This window comes from Felis catus, chromosome D1 (assembly GCF_018350175.1).
Source record: "Felis catus isolate Fca126 chromosome D1, F.catus_Fca126_mat1.0, whole genome shotgun sequence".
Lineage (NCBI taxonomy): Eukaryota > Metazoa > Chordata > Mammalia > Carnivora > Felidae > Felis > Felis catus.
This window is the reverse complement of record NC_058377.1, coordinates 115,232,460-115,256,439: the sequence shown is the minus strand read 5'-3', so window position 1 is coordinate 115,256,439 and position 23,980 is coordinate 115,232,460. Positions and strand designations below refer to the sequence as shown.

The window sequence follows — 23,980 nt, the reverse complement described above, 5'->3', positions numbered from 1 at the left end:
GCTGCCACCTCGGGGCTGTGGGTGGGCGCGATGCCGCCTCAGCTGCAGAGCCGGGCTGGAGACCCCCGGGCTTGGATTCTATTCCCAGAACCCAGAGCTCAGGCGCTGCCCTGTCACCTCGGGCCGCCAGTGTCCAGCGGCGCGGGGGGGGGGGGGGGGGGGGGGGGGATACAGAAGTTGCTGCCCATGTACCCGCGGGAGGAGACGAGCCACAGAGGGACGGAAGAGGGGCTGTGCCATGCTAGGGGGTCAGGCATGCAGGAGGCCCCAGCACCGGCCGTATGGTTGCGTCACGTGCCACAGTGAACCCTCTCCCCTGGTGGGCACGCAGCTGCTTCTCAGCCTCCTCCACTGGTGTCCTCATGAGTCCTCAGAAGTTTGGAGGACTGTTTTGCTCTCCCTCTGGAGGGTCCAGCAGCCCCCCGAATGCCATCTGTGTACCAATGACCTGCATTTTCATCACAGGACCAGACTTCACTGCTGAACTCCCCCCCCCCCCCCATTCCAATGCTTAAGTGCTGACCCTGGGAACAGGGCTTTCAGAAAGGTCTCCAACCTAACTTTTCCTCAAGAGACCACAGGTTCCTGTCCCCCAACCTCCTGTCTTCATCAGTGGGAGTCCTTACAACAAAGTACCACCAACTGAGTGGCTCATAAACACCAGATTTGTTCCTCATGCTTCTGGAGGCTGGAGGTCAGATCAGGGTGCCGGTGTGGACAGATTCTGGGGAGACCACCCTCCCGGTTACAATATGGCCAACTTCTCACGGTGTGCTCCTGTGTTGGAAGGGGCTAGGGACTCTGTAGGGTCTCTTTTATAACAACATCAATCCCATCATGAGGCCCCACCCTCGTGACCCAATTACCTCCCAAAGCCCCGGCTTCGTGATATCATCACTTTGGGCACTGGGATTTCAGCAAATAAATTGTGGGGGACACCTTCAGTCCATTGCTCCCCCTCTGCCCAGTCTCCCAGCACAGGTGACGGGAGCTCTGCCTAGCCAGCTATTCAGGCAAAAAGCATTGGCTTACCCCCCTTCTCCCTCTGTCACCCACACCAAGTCCATGTGGCCTGTCTCCCAGGGCAGGCCGAGTGTCATCACCCTGTGATGAATGACCTCTGAGACCAGGTCACACTCGCCCCCCCCCCCCCCCCCACCTTCTCAGTACTGAAACCAGACTGATCCTGTTACAACAGAAGACAGGTCACATCCTCCCTCTGCTCAGAACACTGCAGTGGCTCCCACCTCACTCCCAGTGAGATCTGAAGTCATTGCAACGGCTAATGGTCATTGGCTGATTAATAGCTAATGGCTAAGGCCCTACGAGGTTGTTCCAGGCAGACCCCAAGGAGATCTGTGTGTAGGATGCTTCACAGGAACGTTGTTGGGGTCGAGCCCTTGGAAGGGAGGGGCTGAAGCAGGGTAGGGCAGAAGGAGAAGGGGAAGCCAAGCCACAGTGAAGCCCAGAGCTAACCCTCAGGCTCTCTGGAGCTCGGGTGGCCCTTGCGAGATGTCCGGAGCAGGGCAAAGGGCCCCGTGTGTACACCACTGTGTTGATTGGACATGGGAAGCAGGGTACCTCTCAGAGGAGGTGTGACCCCCCCCCAGAAGCTGGGGCAGTGAGCCCTTCCTTCCCCATAGTGGGTCTGAATGTGCATCATGGTGTTGGTACAGGCTCTGGGGCGGTCTTTCCAGGGTCTCAGTAGTCCCCTCATCCTGGGGGGGACTCAGAAGGAGGTGAGTGGAAAGGGCTGTCTTCTGCCGCTGCCGCTGGTCTCGGGGCCACGCAGAAGCCATCGTCTCTCTCCGCTGGAATCCGTCCCACGTTCACCTCACCCTCGGCCACCACCTCTGCTAGGCCCAGCAGATGACTGTGTGATGTGAGCCCTTCTGTGGCAGACCTGGGGCCTGGTCACCACACTCTTCCTGGGGCAGGAGTGCTGCACATGCCCATTTACCATCAAAACTGGGCAAGAGGGGGCCTGCTCCCCACCCCCATGTAGAGCAGCAGCCCTCCCTCGTCTCCGGGACCTTGTCCGTGGCCCTGCTGGGAGAAAGCCGGTGTCCATGTGGCATCTAGAGCCAGTAGGCCAACAGCACCCGGTTGGGTCACGTGATGGAAGCTTTCCCACTTTAGGAAACGGAACCTCTGAACTCACAGAGCCCACGGTAGCAAGATGGAGGCTGCGTACGCGTGGAAAGGCAGAACCGCCAGGCCTGCCCTTGGGCCCTGTATCCTACCCCGTGTAGTCTACCCACGGCAACACAGCACTTCCTACCCTTCTTTGATCTGGTGGCTACCTTCTGGGTCATCACCTCCGCTCTGCTTGCTCAAGTGGGCAGCTTGGGGAGAGGTGTGTTACTGGTAGACCCGAGCCTGCATACCCAATGTGGAGTGTGATGCACATTATGGGACCCTGTATCGGGGTCAACACTCTGAGACCTCGGGAGGTGCCAGCTGAAGACTGAGAACAGGGAAGGAAACCACACCGGGAATACGTTGAACCCTCTGAGCGAAGGGCCCAAAGAAAGTAACTGGCTTGCAGCTGTGCTCCCAGGAACCATTCCCTTCCCGTGGATCCTCAGGACACCCTTGAGCGAGGGGGTATGTAGAGCATTAGACCGCAGGACACCCTGGGTGGGTGTGGGTACAAGCCCCAGCTCTGTCCAGATCTCTGCTCACACCGAGCTGACCCCTGGAGCACCGGGCTGGGAAATCTTCCTTTTCCATCATCTGGTTCACAGGGGCTCTCCCCGCAGCCCTGGTGGGAGCAGAGGGACAGGCGTGCACAGCAGTGGTGGGTGACACAGGGGTGCAAACTGTCCGTTTGATCTGGAACGTTCCACCTCCACCCTCTCACGCATCCCTGCTGACTTGGCGGGGCTGAGACAGCCCTGCTCGTGGTAGGCAGGTCTGCCACCTGGTGGCCCGTGTCCGTCTTTAGAGATCTGGGCAGGTCACTGTCCACACACCCCAGGCCTGAGGACCACTGGGTCTACATCTGGCACAGCAGCTGACGACGCGGGGCTCCCGCCGGGCCAGTCTGCAGCACTCCACTGTCTCTGCCAAGGTCCTGGGTCCGGGGATCAGACTGGTGAATGAAATGGGGCTCTGGTGGGCGCCAGCACCGCTGCACCCGTTAGGTTCGAGGGTGGCACTGATTTCTGCTGCCCTTCGGGATGAGACACTGTTCTTTATTTCTCTCCCGGTGTGTGTGTGGGGGGGCAATTGCAGACGTCTCCACCTGGCTGGCCCCACCACCACGGCTCTGACCCCGAGGGCCACTGATCCAATGTGAGGATGAGCCAACCACCCTTTCTTTCTTTTCCGGTAACTCGTCTGAGGAGTGGAAACTGCCTCCGTCCTGGGGAGTTCCAGGGGCCCCCCTGAGAGTTTGATTTGGGCCTGGAGCCCCTGATTCTTTGGACCCGATGTGCCCGACCTGAAAAAGAAGGCAGGATGAGGCCTCGTTCTGGATCTTAGGGGAAAAGCTTTCAGTCTTTCACCATGGGGTGTAACGTCAGCTGTGAGTTGTCCATAGACGTCCTTTATCAGGTTGACAAATTTCCTTTCTATTTCTAGTTTTGTGTGTGTGTGTGTGTTATCATGAAAGGTTGTTGGATTTTGTCAAATACTTTTTCTGCAGGAACTGAGATGATCACGTGGTGTTTTTTCTTCATTCTTTTAATATGGAGTATTATACTGATTGATTTTTTTTAATTGAAGGAGAGTTGACACGCAATGTTAACTGGTTTCAGGTGTACAACGTAGTGATTTCACAAGCCTGTCCGTTATGCTGGGCTCAGCACAAGTGTAGCTGCCATCTGTCACCACTCAACATATGACAACGTCATTGACTGTATCCGCTCTCCTGTGCTTTTCATCCTCGTGACTCACTCATTCCATAAGTGGAAGCCTGTAGCCCCCACCTCCCTTCCCTCTTCTTGCTCACCCCCACCTCCCTTCCCTCTGACAATCATCAGTTTGTTCTCTGTATTTATGAGTCTGTTTCTGCTCTTTGCTTATTTGTTCATTCATATGTTATCTTATTTTATTATTTTATTTCTTTAAAGATTTTCTTTTATTTGGGTGCCTGGGTCGCTCAGTCAGTTAAGTGTCCCACTTCGGCTCAGGTCGTGATCTGGTGGCTCATGAGTTGGAGTCTGGGGTTGGGCTGTGTGCTGACGGCTCAGAGCCTGGAGCCTGCTTCGGATTCTGTGTCTCTCTCTCTCTCTGCCCCTCCCCTGGTCACGCTCCATCTCTCAAAAAAATGAATAAAAAAATATTTTTTTATTTATTTTTTAAAATGTTTATTTATTTTGAGAGAGAGAGAGCAGGGGAGGGGCAGAGAGAGAGGGAAAGACAGAATCCCAAGCAGGCTCTGCTCTGTCAGTACAGGGCTTGACACAAACTCTCACAAACTGTGAGATAATGACCTGAGCTGAAATCGAGAGTCAGAGGCCTAACCAACTGAGCCACCCAGGTGCCCCTCCTTTGTTTTTCAGCTGCTACATGTAAGTGAAATTGAAATCAGATGCTATTTGTCTTTGTCTGATTATTTCATTTGTATAATGCCCTCTAGATCACCCATGTTCACAGATGGCAAGATTTCTTTTTTCTTATGGCTGCGGAATGTTCCATCATCTATACACACCACATCTTCCTTATCCGTTCACCTACAGATGGACACTTGGGCTACTTCCGTAACTTGGCTACTGTAAATAATGCTGCAATGAACGTAGCGGTGCATGTATCTTTTTGAATTAGTGTTTTCATTTTCTTTGGGTTAGTACCCAGTGGGATCCCAGGGGACTTGCTGGATCACATGCTATTACTGTTTTAATTTTTTGAGGAATATAATAATCGCTTTTTACTTCTTAAACTATCATTACATTTCTGGGAGAAATCCCATTTGGTCTCAGTGTATACTCTTTCTGATATGTTGCTGGATTCAGAGTGCTAGAAATTCATTGAGTATTTTCCATCTATAGTCATAAGGGATATATCAGTTATATCTTAGTGCAGAGCCTGCTTCAGATCCCCTGTCTCCCTCTCTCTCTGCCTCTACCCCACTTGTGCTTTGTCTCTCTCTCTTGCTCTCTCAAAAGTGAATAAAAACATTTAAAAATTAAAAAAAAAACTGAGCAGCTAAGACTTGTGCATGTCAGTGTAAACACCAGCCAAAACACGTAAAAGCAACAAAATGGGGGCTAAGAAGGACCAAAAAAATGACAAAAAGAATGACAGATGATAAACTGGCAGAATGTTACTGCATGAGGGCACATGGAAGCCAAGTTCTAAAGGGGTCTTGACCCAAATCAAAACTCTCAGTGGGCCCCCAGGCCATCCCAACAGGCTGCTTCCACTCCTCAGGCCAGGAAAGGGAATAGAAGTAAACGGTGATTGGCTCATCCTTGCACTGGATCAGTGGCCTTCTGGGTAAGAGCCATCGTGTGGTGGGGCCAGCCAGGTGGGGACGTGGGCCACCAGGTCACCTGGCGGCAGAGTTGCCCACGTGAGCAGGGTTGTACAAGACCTGCCAAGTCAGAGCTCTGAGTGGGCCCAGCACCAATGCATTAGAGGATGGAGCGGAACATTCCAGATCAAACAGTTTACACTACCCCATGTCATCTACCCACCGATGCCCGACACCCATCCTTCTGCTCCCGCCCGGGATCTAGGGGCAAGCACAAAGATGTCAATGTGTTGGCCCCTGAATATGAGTCTTCTATGGTCTGATGAATGTCCTGTAGCGAAGTGTGTTGCATTTAGCTCCTACCAACTTGTAAGAGCTGATTGTTAAATATCAAGGGATTTTTTTGTCCCAATTGTGAAACACAGTTGTTGTTAAAATTAAATCATGCGGGAAAATTGTTAGGAACTCCAAAATCTATCGCCCCACTGAATCAATGAATAAACTGCCAAAGTCAACTGAATTTTTTTTATTGTGGTAAAGTGTATATAACATAAAATGTACCTTATTTCCGTTTAAAATTTTAACTTTGGTTAAGCATACGGCTAAGTGTCTCTACCTACAGGCTAATTATCCAAAATGCAGGTGAACATGGGAGGAGGCGTACCAGCAGAATCGGCAAAAACAGACTCTCTGTGAGATTTCGCTATTTTTCTCCTTCCCACTCATTGGTGCTTGGGGAAGCTGGGGCTCCGGAAGCCCGCCCTGTGCCCAGTGGCAGTCTGAGATCTTCACCTCCACTCAGGAACCAGAGCGAGCTTCCGGCTGGCGGCTCTGGGAACTCGGGGGGTAGAGCCGCCTCATGCTAAGGCCACACGGTACGCAGGATTAAAATGCTTCCACAGGTTCAATTACATCAGCTCATCTGGAGCACAGAGGAGAGAATGTAGGAGCCAGCTTCATGTCAAGGCCCAAACAAAACGGGAAACACCTCAGATCTCAGCAGTCCAAGGCCTCTTCCACACGCTGAGAAAATGTAGGTGAAACACGCCTGTGCTCTCCTTGTGGATGGAAATGTGAGGAAGCCCAGCTATTCCCTCTCCAAGTGACTGCTCGACGCCCGTGGGTCATGGCTCCTGTGGGTCCTTCTTCACATTGGGTCCAGATCCCGTCAGGAGGGAGGCTGAAGCTCCTTCAGCCCTTCACAGTTGGATCAGTTCCCGTGTGGACCCTCGTTTCTCTCAGCTCCGGCCGGAGCCACTGTGTCCACAAACACCACCTGAGCCCTTTCCGCACTATGTGCAGCCTGCTCACTGCTGCTGACACAGACTCCCCACGCCCACAAGTGCCGTCCCCTGGCCCGCAGTCTGGGCACACAGGGCTGGGCGCTGCAGGTGTGAGGGCAAGGATGAGAGCGGGACCTGGGAGTTGCTCTGGTGCCCAGATTGTTCCCATGCTTGTCCCCGGGGCCTTTCTCAGGCCCATGTCGGTCCTGTCTGAGGCTTGAAGGGTCTCCCAGCCGCTCCTGCCCCAGCCGCTCCGGCTTAAGTGTGGCCCCACGCTGTGCTGTGTAGTAAACTGCTCCCTTAACACGGCCACTCCTCAGACGTTGTCCTGTGGGCCACAGCAGCCTTCCTACCTGGAAACACCTCAGAAACTCTTCTCACCATGTGGCTTTTCCATTGGTGTAGGATTAGTCGATCTATGCACTAGTCAGGGCTGAAGGATGGGAAAAAGGAAAAAAATGACTGAAACCAGCTCCTAAGCCAAAGTCTAAACTGTCGCATAATACAATTCTTTGTCTTTAGAAAACCCTTCTCTTTAGCCCCCATAATGTTATTTTTGACAGATTCTCCACTAAGCTTCAGTAAACAGGAGGGACAGAGTGGACTTGACCCTATCCAAGTAGACCTGGAGGTTGCGCTGGTAGGTGGCAAATGACATTAGCAGAGAGCCTCCAGCAAGGAGCAGGCAGCACGTCACGCAGGACCCCGGTCGGTGCTCAGGGTCCACCAGTGGCCCAAGGACACATCTGGCAGAAGCACATGGACAGAGACCTGACCACGTGCCCCTCAGTCCTCGGCTGGTGGCCTTCCTGATGGGAGTCCACTCTGGGGAGAGAAAACGCCGACAAGGGTTTATACAACAAAGTGGCGTTCATTCCATAATTGCCAGACATGGCGATGGCAGGACTGTGGGACAGAAAGGCCAGGGGACCCTTGGGGCTCGAGTGAGCTGCCAACCAGCTGGCCCGAGCCTCATGGCCTGGGGTACCTAGTTGGGTGCTCTGTCCCGGACATTAGGCCTGGCTACAGGGCACGCTTTGGCCAATGAAAAATCAAAAGATGTGAAGTGAGCAGTGTTTTGAAAGTGTTTATGTATGGGGTTTGCCCTCTTGCAACTCTGCTGTGGCCACAAACATGCTTTAGGAAGGCGGCCTGCCCCTGGCCGGCACCAACCCTAAGGCAAAGCCATGACTACTGACCTACGGTGTGGTACACCAGAAGTGAATGTGTCTTCCTGCGCTACTGAGGCTTTTGTTAGTGGCATTATTTTGCAATAGCTAAAATCATATTTAAAAATACAAGCTAAAATGAAACGATACACATAATGTGAAAAGGCAGACCATAAGGAACATAACCCAAAATAATAATAATTATATTAAATGTAAATGGAGGGAGTACTCCATTTAAAAGTCGAGGGGCACCTGGGTGGCTCAGTCAGTTGAGCATCCGACTTGGGCTCAGGTCAAGATCTCTCGGCTCGTGGGTTCGAGCCCCATGTCGGGCTCTGTGCTGCCAGCTCGGAGCCTGGAGCCTACTTCGGACTCTGTGTCTCCCTCTCTGTCCCTCCCCCACTTGTACTCTGTCTCTCTCTGCCTCTCAAAAATAAATAAATGTAAAAAATAAAATAAAAAAATTATACTAATATTGGACAACATAGACTTTAAGGGGAGAAGCATTACAAGGGGATATTTCAGGATGGGAAAAAAAAAAAAAACCACCCCAAGACATATCATATTCAAAGTGCAAAGGTACTGAAAGCAGCCAGATAAACAACCAATACACCTTATCTATAGAAAAGACAACATTGAAAGAAGAAAAAAAAATCCGTTTACCTGGAGTATTCCACATATAGTGAAATTATTCCTCGAAAGTGAAGGTGAAATGTATTTTCTCAAACAAAAACAAGGAATTTGTTAGCAGACCCTGTAAGAAACGTTAAAAGAAAATTTTCAGGCAGAAATAAAACTATATAGGTTAGAAACTTTAATCTCCATGAAGAAAGTACCTCAGAGAAGGAATAAACAAAGGTAAAATAAAACATTAATTCTTGTTCTTAGTTGAATGAAAATTGAGAGTAGCTACTGTTGGGGGGGGCGTCTGGTGGCTCAGTCGGTTGAGCATCTGACTCTTGGTTTCGGCTCTGCTCTTGATCTTGCAGCTCGTGAATTCGAGCCCCGCGTGGGGCTCCGTGCTGATGGTGTAGGGCCTGCTTGGGATTCTCTCTCTCCCCGTCTCTCTACCCTTCCCCTGCTCACGTGCACGTTCTCTCTCAAAATAAATGAATAAACTTAAAACCAAGAGTAGCTCCTAGGTTATGGTGACCATGGTGACAATAGTTGGTTATTATTGCATAAACAAGGCAAAATGAATGATGGCAATGTTTTGAGGGATGGGAGGGAGGAGTTAGGAACACATCGTATGAGTTCCCTGCACCATCAGTGAAGTTGTACCTGTTATTTGAAGGTGGACACGGTTACAAACGTATAGAGGGTGCTTTCAGCTAGAATGCTTAAAACACACTTTCCACTCCAAATCCTCTCTGCCATAAAAGGAGGAGCAAAAGCAAAACTTGTAAGAATAAAACTTTTTAGAACTCTGGAAATTAGCAAAATGTTTGCACTATCTGGGTATGATTTAATCAAGAAAAAAACTGAATCTGGGGCACCTGGGAGGCTCAGTCAGTTAGGTGTCCAACTTCAGCTCAGGCCACAATCTCACAGTTTGTGGGTTCAAGCCCCCACATTGAGCTCTGTGCTGACAGGGCAGAGCCTGCTTGGGATTCTCTCTCCCTCTCTCTCTGCCCCTCCCATGCTAGTGCACTCTCCCTCTCCCTCTCAAAATAAATAAATAAACAAAAATAGAAGAAAATCTGAATCTTTATAAGAACAGTGAACTTTGTGGTGTTTTAACTCTCCATAATCCCGTCAACCACTCCTACCAACCCTTTGGTAACTTAAAACTGCTGACCCTAAAAATAAAACTAGCAGTATTTTACCAGCAAAATAGCAGAGAATTGCAATCTAGGACAGCTAGTTATGTCAAAACCACTAGCAAGGTGCCCTTCTTCCTCTGGGAATGCCAAGGGCGCCCAGAGTGGGGGTGGTGGCGAGAGCTCCCCCTGCTGGCCAGGTTAGTGAGGTTGCCTTTGCCCAGTTTCACAAAATCCAACAGCCCCCAAACCTCCCAGGTGACCATAGCACCTGGAAAGAAGTCTGGAGTTTCTTTCCAGAGACTTGGCACTATTTGAGCACTGTGATGACGCCCTGGGATACACTAGTCACAGTGGTCTTCTCTTCTGGCCTAACTCAGAGTTTGCACAGTGTGAACACTTTTTCTCCCTGGACGTTTGTTTAAAAACTTCAAGAGCAATCGATTGTTTAACATCATGGCTGCTTGAGGCAGCACAGAGTATTAGGGGGCAGACAGTAAGGTAACCAGAGAGCTTCAGAGGAGAAGCTGGGGGACGAGATGTCTATAGGAGATCTTTTGAAAACTTCCAACAATTCTAAAGTGGGCAAAGAACTTGAACCAACACTTCTCCCCAGAAGATAAACAAATGACCAGCAAGCACATGAAAAGATATTCAGCATCACTGCTCACTAAGGAAATGCAAATCAAAACTACAATGAGATACCACCTCATACCCATTAGGATGACTTTTACCAGTAAAACTGAAAATAGCATGTGTTGATGAGGATGTGAAAGAACAAGAACTTTCATGTCCTGTGGGTGGGAATGTAAAGTGGTACTCCTGCCATTAACCCTAACATAGAGTCACCATGTGACCCAGCAGTTCCAGCCCTAGGTAATTACCCAAGAGGAAGCTTATACACCCGTGACAATGGCAGCATTATCCTAAAGGTGGAGACAACCCAAATGCCCAAAAACAGATGAAGGGATAAACAAATCATGATACATATACCCACTGGAATATTATTCAGCATGAAAAGGGACAAATCCTGACACGTACTACAACTTGGATGGACCTCAAAAACATGATGCTCGACACAAAAGGTTGCATATTGTATGATTTCTTTTATGTGCTGTCTCTGGAACAGGCAACTCCATGGAGACCTTTCTAGCAGGTTAGTGGTTATCAGGGGATGGGAGAAAAGGGGAGTGGATACTGAATACTTAATGGGTATAAGATGTTTTTCTGGAGTTGATGAAAAGTTTTGAAACTAGAGAGGTGGTGGTTACACAACCTTGTGAATACACTAAATGCTGCTAGATTGTTCACTTTCAAAGGTTATTGTATGTTATGTGAATTTCACCTCAATGGGGGGGAAAAAACAGAAAGAAATCAACAAAATCTCCAACATATTCCAAGGATTTTAGAAGCCAGGAACATGGGTAGGGTTATGTTCATGTTCAAGAAAGACCTGGCAGGGTTCCACACTCTCATCTGTGTTCAAGGAGGAAGTGAAGGTGGAGCCAGGCAGGCCCCAGCATGCTCCCAGGGCCCCTGACAAAGACAGGGGCCCTACTGGCTCCAGAAGTGTCAGAAATCTCTGTCCAAACATTACCTCACCACAGATTTCATCAGGGACATCTATGGTTGTAGAGGACAAAGCAAATAGACTTAACAGAATTGCTTCAGACAATAGTACCAACAGCAATAATAACAACTAAAAGGGGGAGATAGCCCCCCTGGGGAAGGGGTGAATCTGGTTTCCAAAGTTACCACATTATATTAGTTTAAAAGTCCAATAAAATCCAGTGAAAAAGAAATAATAAAATCCAGTTTTCAACCAAAGCATCACGATAAATGCAAATAAACAAGAAACTATGGCTGATACACAGGGGAAAAAAGTAGTCAATAGAAACTGTCTCTGAGCAGGGTGCCTGGGTCGCTCAGTTAGTTAACCATCTGACTTTGGCTATAAGGTCATGATATCACAGTTTGTGGGTTTGAGCCCCACATCAGGCTCTGTGATGACAGCTCAGAGCCTGGAGCCTGCTTCAGATTCTGTGCCTCCCCATCTCTCTGCCCATCCCCTGCTCATGCTATCTCTCTCTCTCAAAAATAAATAAACATTAAAAAAATATTTAGGGGCACCTCGGTAGCTCAGTTGGTTAAACATCTGACTTCGGCTCAGGTCATGATCTCCCGGTTTGTGGGTTCGAGCCCTGGGTTGGGCTCTGTGCTGACAGCTCAGAGCCTGGAGTCTGCTTTGGACTCTGTGTCTCCTCTCTCTGTCCCTCCACTGCTCACTCTCTGTCTCTCTCTCAAAATAAACACGTAAAAAATTAAAATAAAATATTTTCAAAAAGAAAGACACTGTCTCTGAGGAACTCCACATATTGTAATTACTAAAAAAAAAGACTATAAATCAGCTATCTGAAATCTGTTTAAAGAACTACAAGAAACCATATCAAACAAAGTATAGTATGGACAGGAACTCTCACCAAATAGAAAATATCAGTAAAGAGATACAAGTCATCAAAAAAGAAACAAATAGAAATTATGGAGTGGAAAAGTATCCTCCAAAATGAAAATTTCACAGAAGAGGTCAGCAGCATAATAGAGGCAGTAGACAAAGAGTCAGTGAACTTGAAAGTAAGTCAATGGAGATTATCCAGCCTGAGAAACAGGAAGAAGGAGGGAAGGAGAAAGAGAAGGAAAAGGAGAAGGAGAAGAGAAGGAGAAGGAGAAGAAAAAGGGGAGGAGGGAGGAGGAGGGGGAGGAGAAGGAGGAGGGGAAGAAGGGAGGAAGAGGGGGACAGGGCAGGAGGAGGGGAGGGGGAGGAGGAGGAGAGGGAGGAGGGGAAGAAGGAGGAGGAGGGAGGAGTAGGGGGAGGAGGAGGAGTGGGAGGAGGAGAAGGAGGAGGAGAGAGATGGGGAGGAGGAGGAGGAGGAGGAGAAGGAAGAAGAGGAGTAGAAGGAGGAGGGGGAGGAGGGAGATGGGGAGGAGAAGGAGAAAGAGGAAGAGGGGAGGATGGGGGGAAGGAGGAGGAGGAGGGAGATGGGGAGGAGGAGAAGGAGGAGGGCTCCGTAAAGCATACTAACACATGCATAAGGGTATCCCCTAAGGAGAGGAGTGATAGAAGAGAGGCAGAAGTAAGGACTGAACACTTACCAAATGTGGTAAAAAACATATCCAATAAGTGCAACAAGCCCACAAAGGGCAAGTGCAAAGAAATCTGGCCTGGACACAACACAATCAACTCCTGACAGAAAAATCAGAGAATTTTGAAAGCCCCAAGAAAGAAGTAACCCATCCTGTATAAGGATCCCCAGGAAGACCAGAAGTGATGTCCCACCCAAACAACAGGGACCGGCAGGCAATGGCATGATGCATCACAGTCAATCAAGAATTCTATGTCCAGCCAAAGTAGCCACACAAGTGAAGGAGAATTCAGACATTTCCATATAAACAAAACCAGAAAGAATTCTAGGCTAGCAGAACTGGCCTACAAAAATACTAAAAGGAGTTCTTTAGGCTGAAATTAAAGAACAGTAGACACTAACTCAAATTCACAGGAAGAAGTATAGGCATCCATAGAAGTAACTATATTTGGAAATGTAAAAAAACGGTATAAATGTATTTTTGTTTATATTTTTTTTCTGATTTAAAAGGCACTTTCATTAAGAAACATGATAACCTCTGGGACACAGCAAAAGCGGTCATAAGAGGAAAGTATATAGCAATCCAAGCCTTTCTAAAGAAGGAAGAAAGATCTCAGATATACAACCTACCCTTACACCTTAAGGATCTGGAAAAAGAACAGCAAATAAAACCCCAAACCAGCAGAAAACAGGAAATAATAAAGATTAGAGCCGAAATTAATGCTATCGAAACCAAAAAAACAGTAGAACAGATCAATGAAACCAGAAGCTGGTTCTTTGAAAGAATTAACAAAATTGATAAACCACTAGCCAGTTTGATCAAAAAGAAAAAGGAAAGGACCCAAATAAATAAAATCAAGAATGAAAGAAGAGAGATCACAACCAACACAGCAGAAATAAAAACAATAATAAGGGAATATTATGAGCAATTATATGCCAATAAAAATGGGCAATCTGGAAGAAATGGACAAATTCCTAGAAACATATACACTACCAAAACTGAAACAGGAAGAAATAGAAAATTTGAACAGACCCATAACCAGTAAGGGAATCAAATTAGTAATCAAAAATCTGCCAAAAAAAAAAAAAACAAGAGCCCAGGGCCAGATGGCTTTCCAGGGGAATTCTACCAAATATTTAAGGAAGAGTTAACACCTACTCTCTTGAAACTGTTCCAAAAAATAGAAACGGAAGGAAAACTTCCAAACTCTTTCTATGAAGCCAGCATTACCTTGATCCCAAAACCAGACAGAGACCCCACTAAAAAGGAGAACTATAGACCAATTTCCCTGGATGAACATGGATGCAAAATCCTCAACAAGATATTAGCCAACCGGTTCCAACAATACATTTAAAAAAATTATTCACCACAACCAAGTGGGATATATACCTTGGAATGCAGGGATAGTTCAATATCCACAAAACAATTAACGTGATTCATCACATCAATAAAAGAAAGGACAAAAACCTCATGATCTTCTCAATAGATGCAGAGAAAGCATTTGACAAAATACAGCATCCTTTCTTTATAAAAACCCTAAGAAAGTAGGGATAGAAGGAGCATACCTCGAGATCATAAAAGCCATATATGAAAGACCCAACGCTAATATCATCCTCAATGGGGAAAAACTGAAGTCTTTCCCCCTAAGGTCAGGAACAAGACAGCGATGTCCACTCTCACCACTGTTATGCAACATAGTATTGGAAGTCTTAGACGCTGCAATCAGACAACACAAAGAAATAAAAGGTATCCAAATCGTCCAGGAGGAGGCCAAACTTTCACTCTTCGCAGATAACATTATACTCTATATGGAAAACCCAAAAGATTCCGCCAAAAACCTGCTACAATTGATTAATGAGTTCAGCAAAGTTGCAGGATATAAAATCAATGCACAGAAACCTGTTGCATTCCTATACACCAACAATGAAGCGACAGACAGAGAAATCATGGAATCGACCCCATTTACATTTGCACCAAAAACCATAAAACACCTAGGAATAAATCTAACCAAAGAGGTGAAAAATCTATACACTGAAAACTATAGAAAGCTTATGAAAGAAATTGAAGAAGACACAAAAAAATGGAAAAAGATTCCATGCTCCTGGATAGGAAGAACAAATATTGTTAAAATGTCAATACCACCCAAAGCAATCCACATATTCAATGCAATCCCTATCAAAATAACACCAGCATTCTTCACACAGCTAGAACAAACAATCTTAAAATTTGTATGGAACCAGAAAAGACCCCGAATAGCCAAAGCAATCTTGAAAAAGAAAACCAAACCAGGAGGCATCACTGTAATCATCAAGACAGTATGGTACTGGCACAAGAACAGACACTCAGGTCAATGGAACACAATACAGACCCCAGAAACATATGGTCAACTAATCTTTGACAAAGCAGGAAAGAATATCCGGTGGAATAAAGACGGTCTGTTCAGCAAGTGGTGCTGGGAAAACTGGACAGCGACATTCAGAAGAATGAACCTGGACCACTTTCTTACACCATACACAAAAATAAACTCAAAATGGATGAAAGACCTAAATGTAAGACAGGAAGCCATCAAAATTCTAGGGGAGAAAGCAGGCAAAAACCTCTTTGATCTTGGCCACAGCAACTTCTTACTCAACACGTCTCCGGAGGCAAGGGAAACAAAAGCAAAAGTGAACTACTGAGACCTCATCAAAATAAAAAGCTTCTGCACAGCCAAGGAAGCAATCAGCAAAACAAAAAGGTAACCAACAGAATGGGAGAAGATATTTGCAAATGACATATCAGATAAAGGGTTACTATCCAAAATCTATAAAGAACTTATCAAACTCAACACCCAAAAAACAAATAATCCAGTGAAGAAATGGGCAAAAGACATGAATAGACACTTCTCCAAAGAAGACATCCAGATGGCCAGCCGACATATGAAAACATGCTCAACATCACTCATCATCAGGGAAATACAAATCAAAACCACAATGATATACCACCTCACACCTGTCAGAATGGCCAGCATTAACAACTCAGGCAACAACAGATGTTGACAAGGATGGGGAGAAAGAGGATCTCTTTTGCATTGTTGGTGGGAATGCAAGCTGATGCAGCCACTCTAGAAAACAGTATGGAGGTTCCTCAAAAAACTAAAAATAGAACTACCCTATGACCCAGCAATGGCACTACTAGGCATTTATCCAAGGGATACAGGTGTGCTGTTTCTTTTTTTTTTTTTTTAATTTTTTTTTCAACGTTTATTTATTTTGGGGACAGAGAGAGACAGAGCATGAACGGGGGAGGAGCAGAGAGAGAGGGAGACACAGAATCGGAAACAGGCTCCAGGCTCTGAGCCATCAGCCCAGAGCCCGACGCGGGGCTCGAACTCACGGGCCGCGAGATCGTGACCTGGCTGAAGTCGGACGCTTAACCGACTGCGCCACCCAGGCGCCCCCAGGTGTGCTGTTTCGAAGGGACACAGGCACCCCAATGTTTATACCAGCACTATCGACAATAGCCAAAGTATGGAAAGAGCCCAAATGTCCATCGACAGATGAATGGATAAAGAAGGTGTGGTATATATAGACAATGGAGTATTACTCGGCAATCAGAAAGAATGAAATCTTGCCATTGGCAACTACGTGGATGGAACTGGAGGGTATTATGCTAAGTGAAATTAGAGAAAGACAAAAATCATATGACTTCACTCATATGAGGACTTTAAGAGACAAAACTGATGAACATGAGGGAAGGGAAACAAAAAGAATATCAAAACAGGGAGGGGGACAAAACAGAAGAGACTCATAAATATGGAGAACAAACTGAGGGTTACTGAAGGGGTTGTAGGAGGGGGGATGGGCTAAATGGGTAAGGGGCACTAAGGAATCTACTCCTGAAATCATTGTTGCACTATGTGCTAACTAATTTGGATGTAAATTTAAAAAAAAAGAAAAGAAGACAAGAAAAGAAACATGATAAATCTGGTGTTTATATCAGATAACATTATATGCAATGAATAAAGATATCATGTGTGTGATGAAAATGTCACAAAAGGTGGAGGACTGAATGCAGGTGGAGGGGGGTAAAAGTTTTGGATATTATTGAAATTAAGTGGGATTATTTCAAGCCAGTTTATTATAAATTAAAATGCTAATATTAATCCCCACAGCAACCACTAAGAAAGTAACTTGCAAAAAATATAGTAAAAAAAAAAGTGTGGGGCAAGGAAATTAAAAGACAAATGATCTATTTTATACAAATAAGGCTATTACTGGGGTGCCTAGGTTGCTCAGTCGGTTAAGTGTCCGACTTCAGCTCAGGTCGTGATCTCATGACTGACGGGTTTGAGCCCCACGTCGGGCTCTGTGCTGACAGCTCGGAGCCTGGAGCCTGCTTCGGATTCTGTGTCTCCCTCTCTCTCTGCCCCTCCCCTGCTCATGCTCTGTCTCTCTTTGTCTCTCAAAAATAAATAAATGTTTAAAAAAATTAACAAATAAGGCTATTACTGAGTAATAAGAAAAATAGAAAATAAGACACAGGGATGCCTGGGTGGCTCAGTCTGTTGAGCATCTGACTTCATCTCAGGTCATGATTTCACATTCATGGGTTCAAGCTCCACATCAAGCTCTGTGCTGACAGCTCAGAGCCTGGAGCCTGCTTCGGATTCTGTGTCCCCTTCTCTCTCTGCCCCTCCCCTGTTCATGCTCTGTCAATCTCCGTCTCTCCAAAAAAATAAAATAAAACGTTTTAAAAAAAGAAAATAAGACATAGTACACATAGAAAAACTGGCAATTTCAAGTCACACTTACCTTAGTGATCATATTAAATGTAAATGGGTAAATGCTCAATCAAAAGACAGAATGGTGGAAAGAGTTAGAAAAACATATGTGCCAAGTCATGCCCCACCCAATCCCTAAGCCACCGCAAACATCTCGAGCAGCCTCCTTGCTCTGCTCTATCAAACCATTTTTGGACCTGCTGGGGACCACCCCATTCTCCCCATAATTCATCATTATGGGAGAGATACACCTTGGCCCAGCCTCTTGGTGGATGTGTGGACTCATCACATTCAACATTTGAATCAGAAGTTTTGGTGTATGGGGGGACCATTCTGATACTGTTGGGCTAGCCTCTCACAAGTACACACCTACTAGACTTAACATAAGAAAACACGTTGTTCTTATGGGCACACGACATATTCTCCAGCTGGAACACATTAGGTCATAAAACAATTCTCCATAGATGCAAAAGGATTGAAATTGTACAAAATATATTATCTGACCACAATGAAATATAATTACAATTCTATAGCAGAAGATAAATAGGGAAATTCACAAATGTGTAAGTTAGACAACATATCCGGGGTAATAAATCACCAGTTAGACTAGAAAGTACTTTGAGATGCATGAAAATGAAACCCAAATGTACAGACATTTTGGGAGGCAGGACGAGCAACTTCTGGGGGGAACTCCTCTAGGCAGAGACTACTACTTCCAGAGGAGAAGGATGTCAAATCTATACATGGCCTTTCACCTTAAGAAAGTAGGGGGTAAGAGAGCAAAAGAAAAGGAAAGCTGGCAGAAGGAAGGAAATGGTAAAGGTTAGAGCCGGCATAAAGAAAATCAACAAAACCAGGGCACCCGGGCAGCTCAGTTGGTTGAGCATCCGAATTTGGCTCCGGTCACGATCTCGTGGTTCGTGGGTCCAAGCCCCGCGTCAGGCTCTGTGCTGACGGCTCAGAGCCTGGAGTCTGCTTCAGATTCTGTGCCTCCCTCTCTCTCTGCCCCTGCCCCATGTGCTCTGTCTCTCTCTCCAAAATAAATAAATACTAAAAAGAAGAAAGAAAGAAAGCCAACAAAACCCAAAGTGGATCGTTGAAAAGATCAACAAAATTGACAAACCTTCAGCTAGATGCACGAAGGAGAAGAAAGGCTCAGATTTCTAAAACCAGACATGCAAGTAGGGACATTACAACCGATCTCCAGAAATAAAGGAATTATGGGAACGCTATGAACCGTTGTTCACCAACAAGGTGGATAATCTAGATGAAATGGAGTCCCACGAACACACAATCCACAAACTGACTCAAAGGGACATGGAGTACAACTCAGCAGGAAAAAGACAAATGACCCCTTTCAAAGTGGCAAAGGCTTGGAATAGACCCTTCTCCAGGGAGAACGGACAAGTGCCAGTGAGCACATGAGAAGATGTTGAGCCTGTTAAGTCACATGGTAACACAAGTAAACATCACAATGAGATGCCATTTTTCATTAGGATGAGAATTTAAGTTTGCCTTTGACTTTTGATGGATTGACTATGATGTGTCCAGGGTGTGAGTCTCTTTGGGGTCATTCTTTGAATTTGTGTAGCTTCTTGGACATGTAGACTAATGTGGATTTTTTTCATCAAATTATGTAAGTTTTGAGCCATCCTTTCTTCCAATGCTTGCTCTGTGCTTTCTCTCGCCTCTGCCCTGGGATCCCTTCATGCCCATGTTGTACCGAAGATTCTGTCCCACAGCCTCTGAGGACCAATTCATCTGTCTTTATTATTTCTCTTCCTGTGCTTCAGGCAGGATAACCCCAATTACCTGCCTTCGTGCTCAGTCATTCTTTCTCCTTATGGGTCCAATGTGCTCTCACCCCCACCGGCTGACTTTTCATGTCACTTATAGCACTTTCCAATGTCAGAATTTCCATTTGGGTCTTTTAAAAATGTTTTCTCTTTACATAGCCTCTGTTTAGTAAAACACTATTCTCATATTTCCCTTTAACTTATTAGACAAGAGTTCTTTGGGGTTTCTCAGTCATATTTTATTCATTAAAAAAAATTTTAGCGTTTAGTTTTAAGGGAGAGAGATACAGAGCGAGTGGGGGAGGGGCAGAGAGAGAGGGAGACACAGAATCTGAAGCAGGCTCTGAGCTGTCAGCAGAGAGCCCAACGTGGGGCTCAAACTCACGAACCGTGGTATCATGACCTAAGCCAAAACTGGATGCTCAACCAACCGAGCCACCCAGGTACTGCATCTTGATATTTTAAATCTTTGTTGAGTTACCCAATGTCTCAGAGACATTGTCTCAGGGCCCCTCAGAGACAGCTTCTGCTGAATGCTTCCCTCAGCATGTAGGCCGCGTATTCATGCTTCTTTGAATATCTGACAATTTCAGTTTGAAAACAGGACGTTTGGGGTTTTTTTTATGTTTATTTAGTTTTGAGAGACAGAGAGAGATCACAAGCAGGGGAGGGACAGAGAGGGGTACAGAGGATCTGAAGCAGGTCGATGCTGACAGCAGGGAGCCTAACACAGGGCTCGAACCCATGACCGTGAGATCATGACCTGAGCTGAAGTCGGAGGAGGCTCAGCTGACTGAGCCCCCCAGATGCCCCTAAAAACAGACATTTTCAATAACATAATGTGACAGCCCTGGATATCAGGCCCTCTGCCCAGCCGGCTTTGCGGCCCACACTCTTGTCGATGTCACAGTTGCTGTTTGTTTAGAGATGTTCTTGCACTGAATGGGGAGGCCTTTGTGTCTGTGCTGAGTGTAGACACTGAGTTTCTGTGCAGTTACTTTGGTGGTGAGCTAATGTGTGCACAAAGATTAAATGCCTGCAACCAATAAATCTCCCAGTGTTTGCCGAAGGGTTTGGGGGCTGGGGGAGACACACCTTCAATTCTCTAGCAATTCATAAGCCTTCCCTGGTTTTCACTTCCTGCTCATGCAGGACTTCAAGGTCAGCCTGAGGTGAGAAATGTGTGTGTGTGTGTGTGTGTGTGTGTGTGTGTGTGATTAAAATTTATAATCCCTATGGAAAAGGATGTCCCGAGAGAGATGCTAAGCTAACATGGCAAAATATTAAAGAAGTGAATGGGAATGACTCACGGGTGAATGAGTACAAGGAAGACCCCAGGCCCCAACAGGAAATGCCTTTGTCACCCTCCATGTCTGCCCCGAGGCTGAGCTTTGTGCTCAGGGGGTCCGGAGTGTCCACAGCCCGGCATCCACCCGGCCACCTTGCAGAGGAGGTCTGTCCCTGGAGCTGCATCTCAGGAAGGCTGGGCAGCATTGTCTGACTCCAGGAGAACGTAAGTCACCTACCCACTGCAACCCCTTCCCCGGGACTAGCAGACCCAGTACCGGTAGGAGCCACTGGCTGTGATGGAGAGTCCAGAGGCAGGAAGGTGGCAGATGGCGTCTGTAAGAGGCTTTCATCGGCCTGGGCCAGTTTCCACCAGTTTCATGCAAATCAACCATTTTGGAAATCTCTGAGATGCTCACAGGCAGCTGTAACCACTGGACAGAAAAAGCTGATGATTTCCAGAACAAGGTCCATGATTCCTAGAGAGCCCCACCTACAGGATGGAAATTCTCACCAGATTCTGAAATCTAACCTGAGGACGAAGAACCCAAGGTACACCGCAGGAAAGGGTCAGGGCGGCCTCAGCCTCTATCTCAGAATCTGGGGAGAGGAAGCATGCCCCACCCCACCCCCGCAGGGCGGCCCTCCCTTCACTGGGCCCAGGAGTCTGCAGCCGCAGCTCAGGGCGGCCACCAGACCACAGAGAAATCCCTCTGATAAACTCCCGGGGGAAAGGCTTCCAGCATGGCAGCAGGAGCTGGCATACTCGCCAGGGAAACTGCTGGTAATTGTTCAAAATAACCACGTAAAACCTCTGGCAACGGCCCTAAAGATAGGCAGCAAGTGAACAAAGATCTATTCGAGAACATCTATGAAAATGTAGACAGAAAGGTAAACCTGTGCCATAGCAACCAAGAGTACGCCCTCCCTCTCCTTCCCTCTCCCCACCAGGTCCTAAGGAGCAGACTTTTCTGGAGCAGCCAAGCACAGGGTTCTTTACCTGGCACTCAGCTGGAGGGAGGAGGAGGAGGAGGACTTCATGGCCTCTTATCCAGCCCAGCTGCCTGAGGCTGAGCCCCAGTTGGGTCAAATGGGAGACTGGGGCTCCCTTCTTCTGCCCAGCTCCCAATTATGGAACAGAGGCTTTTCCTGGGGCTTGAAGCACTGATTGTCCTTGCTTTGGGTCATGAGATAGAGGCTCTCCATGCCAGGAGAGGACGCTGCTTTCCCTCCACTGAGCACTCAGCTCCTAGATGGCTGGTGGGGGAGGGGGTCCCTCAGATAGAAGCCGACCTTTGTTCCCACCTGCAGCTCCAGGGAACAGGCTCAAAATCTAGCTGAGGAAGAGGAGCAAGCCATAAACAGACACTAAACATTAAACAAGCAAATAGCAGTCCTGGAAGGTGGGGGCTGGTACCCAGGGCTACCACCACATACTTTCTGAACTGTACAGGTTCCAACAGACACTGAGGAGGTGAGCAAAGAAACGTGAAAATATGGCCCATACCCCAGAGAGAGAGTAGGTAGCAGGGATTGCGTGTGACAGAATCAAATGTTGGCTTTAACAGGAAAAGACTCAAAACAGCCCTTACAAATATCACAGAGCTAAAGGAAAGATGCTTAAGGAGGTGAAGAAAGGTGCGAGGCAACATTATACAACACAGAGAACACCAATGAAGAAAAGGTATAAATTATTTTTTAAAAATATGAAAAATCAGTAGCTGAAAAGGGCAGTAACTGAAGTTTAAAAATCCAACACAAACAGACGTGTGGTCTGTGGTGACGAAAAGACCCTGGAGGTTTTCTTGAGGTTTTCACTCTGGGCTTCACAACAGGAAATAAGATGCAGAAACTGGAAACCAAGATCTCGCCTTGGCTGTTTCAGAAATCGCAGCCACAGCCCCCAAACTGGAGGCACAGGTGAGAAGAGGGGCTCACTTACCAGAACCCCCCAAGGTACTGACTCCCGAGGGGACTGAGGACCAAGTCGAGGGAGTAAAACTCCTACAGCTCCAGGGGGCTGAGAAAACCACATTCTCAGAGCGAAGAGTACAGAAAAGTCCCTGATGCTTCTGGCGGGGAAGAGAACATGAACATTTTAAAATACGCCCAGAGTATTCTGTCCTCCTTAGCAAAGACCTGGCCTCAGGAAAAGCCTGACCAACGTGGAGAAGGGAAATACCCCTCCAAGCCCTGCTGCTCCTTCCCACCTACGCGGGAAAAGAAAGGTCACAGGCGGGGGCAGCCTCCTAAAAACCTGAGACCTGGTCACGGGGGCAGCGTGGGGGGCGGGATGCCTCCCCCACAGCAAGCACGGGCGTCCTGGACACTGGGGCCGAGCACTGGGAAGCCGACAGCCTTGTCGGGGACGTGCACCGATGGGAATCCTTGTACCCGCAGCTGTGAGATAGAACCGTGCAGCCAGTAGGGAAAACACTATGGCAGAGTTCTTCAGATAATGAGACAGAATCCACTACTGGGCACTGAGTGAATGAAACACTCATTATTAATAGTAGACAAATAGCGGAGACAGTTTAAATGTCCAGCAAGTTACTACTGGATGCAAAATGTGGTATATCCATATGACAGAGTATTACTTGGCCATCAAAAGGAAAGAGGTAGTGACAGATGCTAAAACAAAATTCAGCTTCCAAACAATATTTGAAGTGGAAGAAGGCATTCAGAGGACCACACATTACACAAAGCCATACACATGACACTCCAGACGAGGAAAATCAAGAGAGATGCCAAAGAGATCACTGAATGCCAGGAGCTGGGAGAGGAGGAAATCAGGAAGGACTGAATGATCCATATGGGATTCGGTTTCTGTGTGACAAAAATGTTCTGTGATTAACTATGAGTAATGTTTGCACATCAAGAGTGTACAAGAAGCCACTAAATGATACCGTAAAATGGGGAAAGCAGCAAGTTCTGTTATGCATTTTACATGAATAAAAATACAAGGGGCGCCTGGGTGGCTCAGTCGGTTAAGCGTCCGACTTCGGCTCAGGTCTTGATCTCGAAGTCTGTGAGTTCGAGCCCTGCGACAGGCTCTGGGCTGACAGCTCGGAGCCTGGAGCCTGCTTCGGATTCTGTCTCCCTCGCTCTCTGCCCCTCCCCCACTCATGCTCTGTCTCTCTCTCCTTCAAAAATAAATAAAAACATTCAAAAAAATTTTAATCAAGTCATATAGAATACGAGTTACATAAATTATAGTAACAGAAAGTAAAGACGAGGTAAACACAGCCCTTTGTCCCACCATGCTCTGGTGGAAACTGACACTCAGTAGCTGGCCGACTTCCTTAGTGCCCGCCAGTTTCACCCACATGCAAAACAGGAAAGAGAAACTTCTGAGAAATTAAA

General features: G+C 47.0%; 2 long non-coding RNA genes across 2 annotated transcripts; one reads left to right on the top strand and one right to left on the bottom strand.

The window, feature by feature from the left end:
• Positions 1-155: 155 nt before the first annotated feature.
• On the top strand, positions 156-5,939 carry LOC109492265. The gene is made up of 2 exons (XR_002146120.2): positions 156-3,558; positions 4,586-5,939. It is a non-coding gene; the product is annotated as an uncharacterized LOC109492265 (long non-coding RNA).
• Positions 5,931-22,684, bottom strand: LOC109492264. Its single transcript, XR_002736489.2, has 4 exons — positions 21,618-22,684; positions 20,896-21,051; positions 8,535-8,625; positions 5,931-7,135 (listed from the first exon to the last, which is right to left on the bottom strand). It is a non-coding gene; the product is annotated as an uncharacterized LOC109492264 (long non-coding RNA).
• Between the last annotated feature and the right edge of the window lie 1,296 nt (positions 22,685-23,980).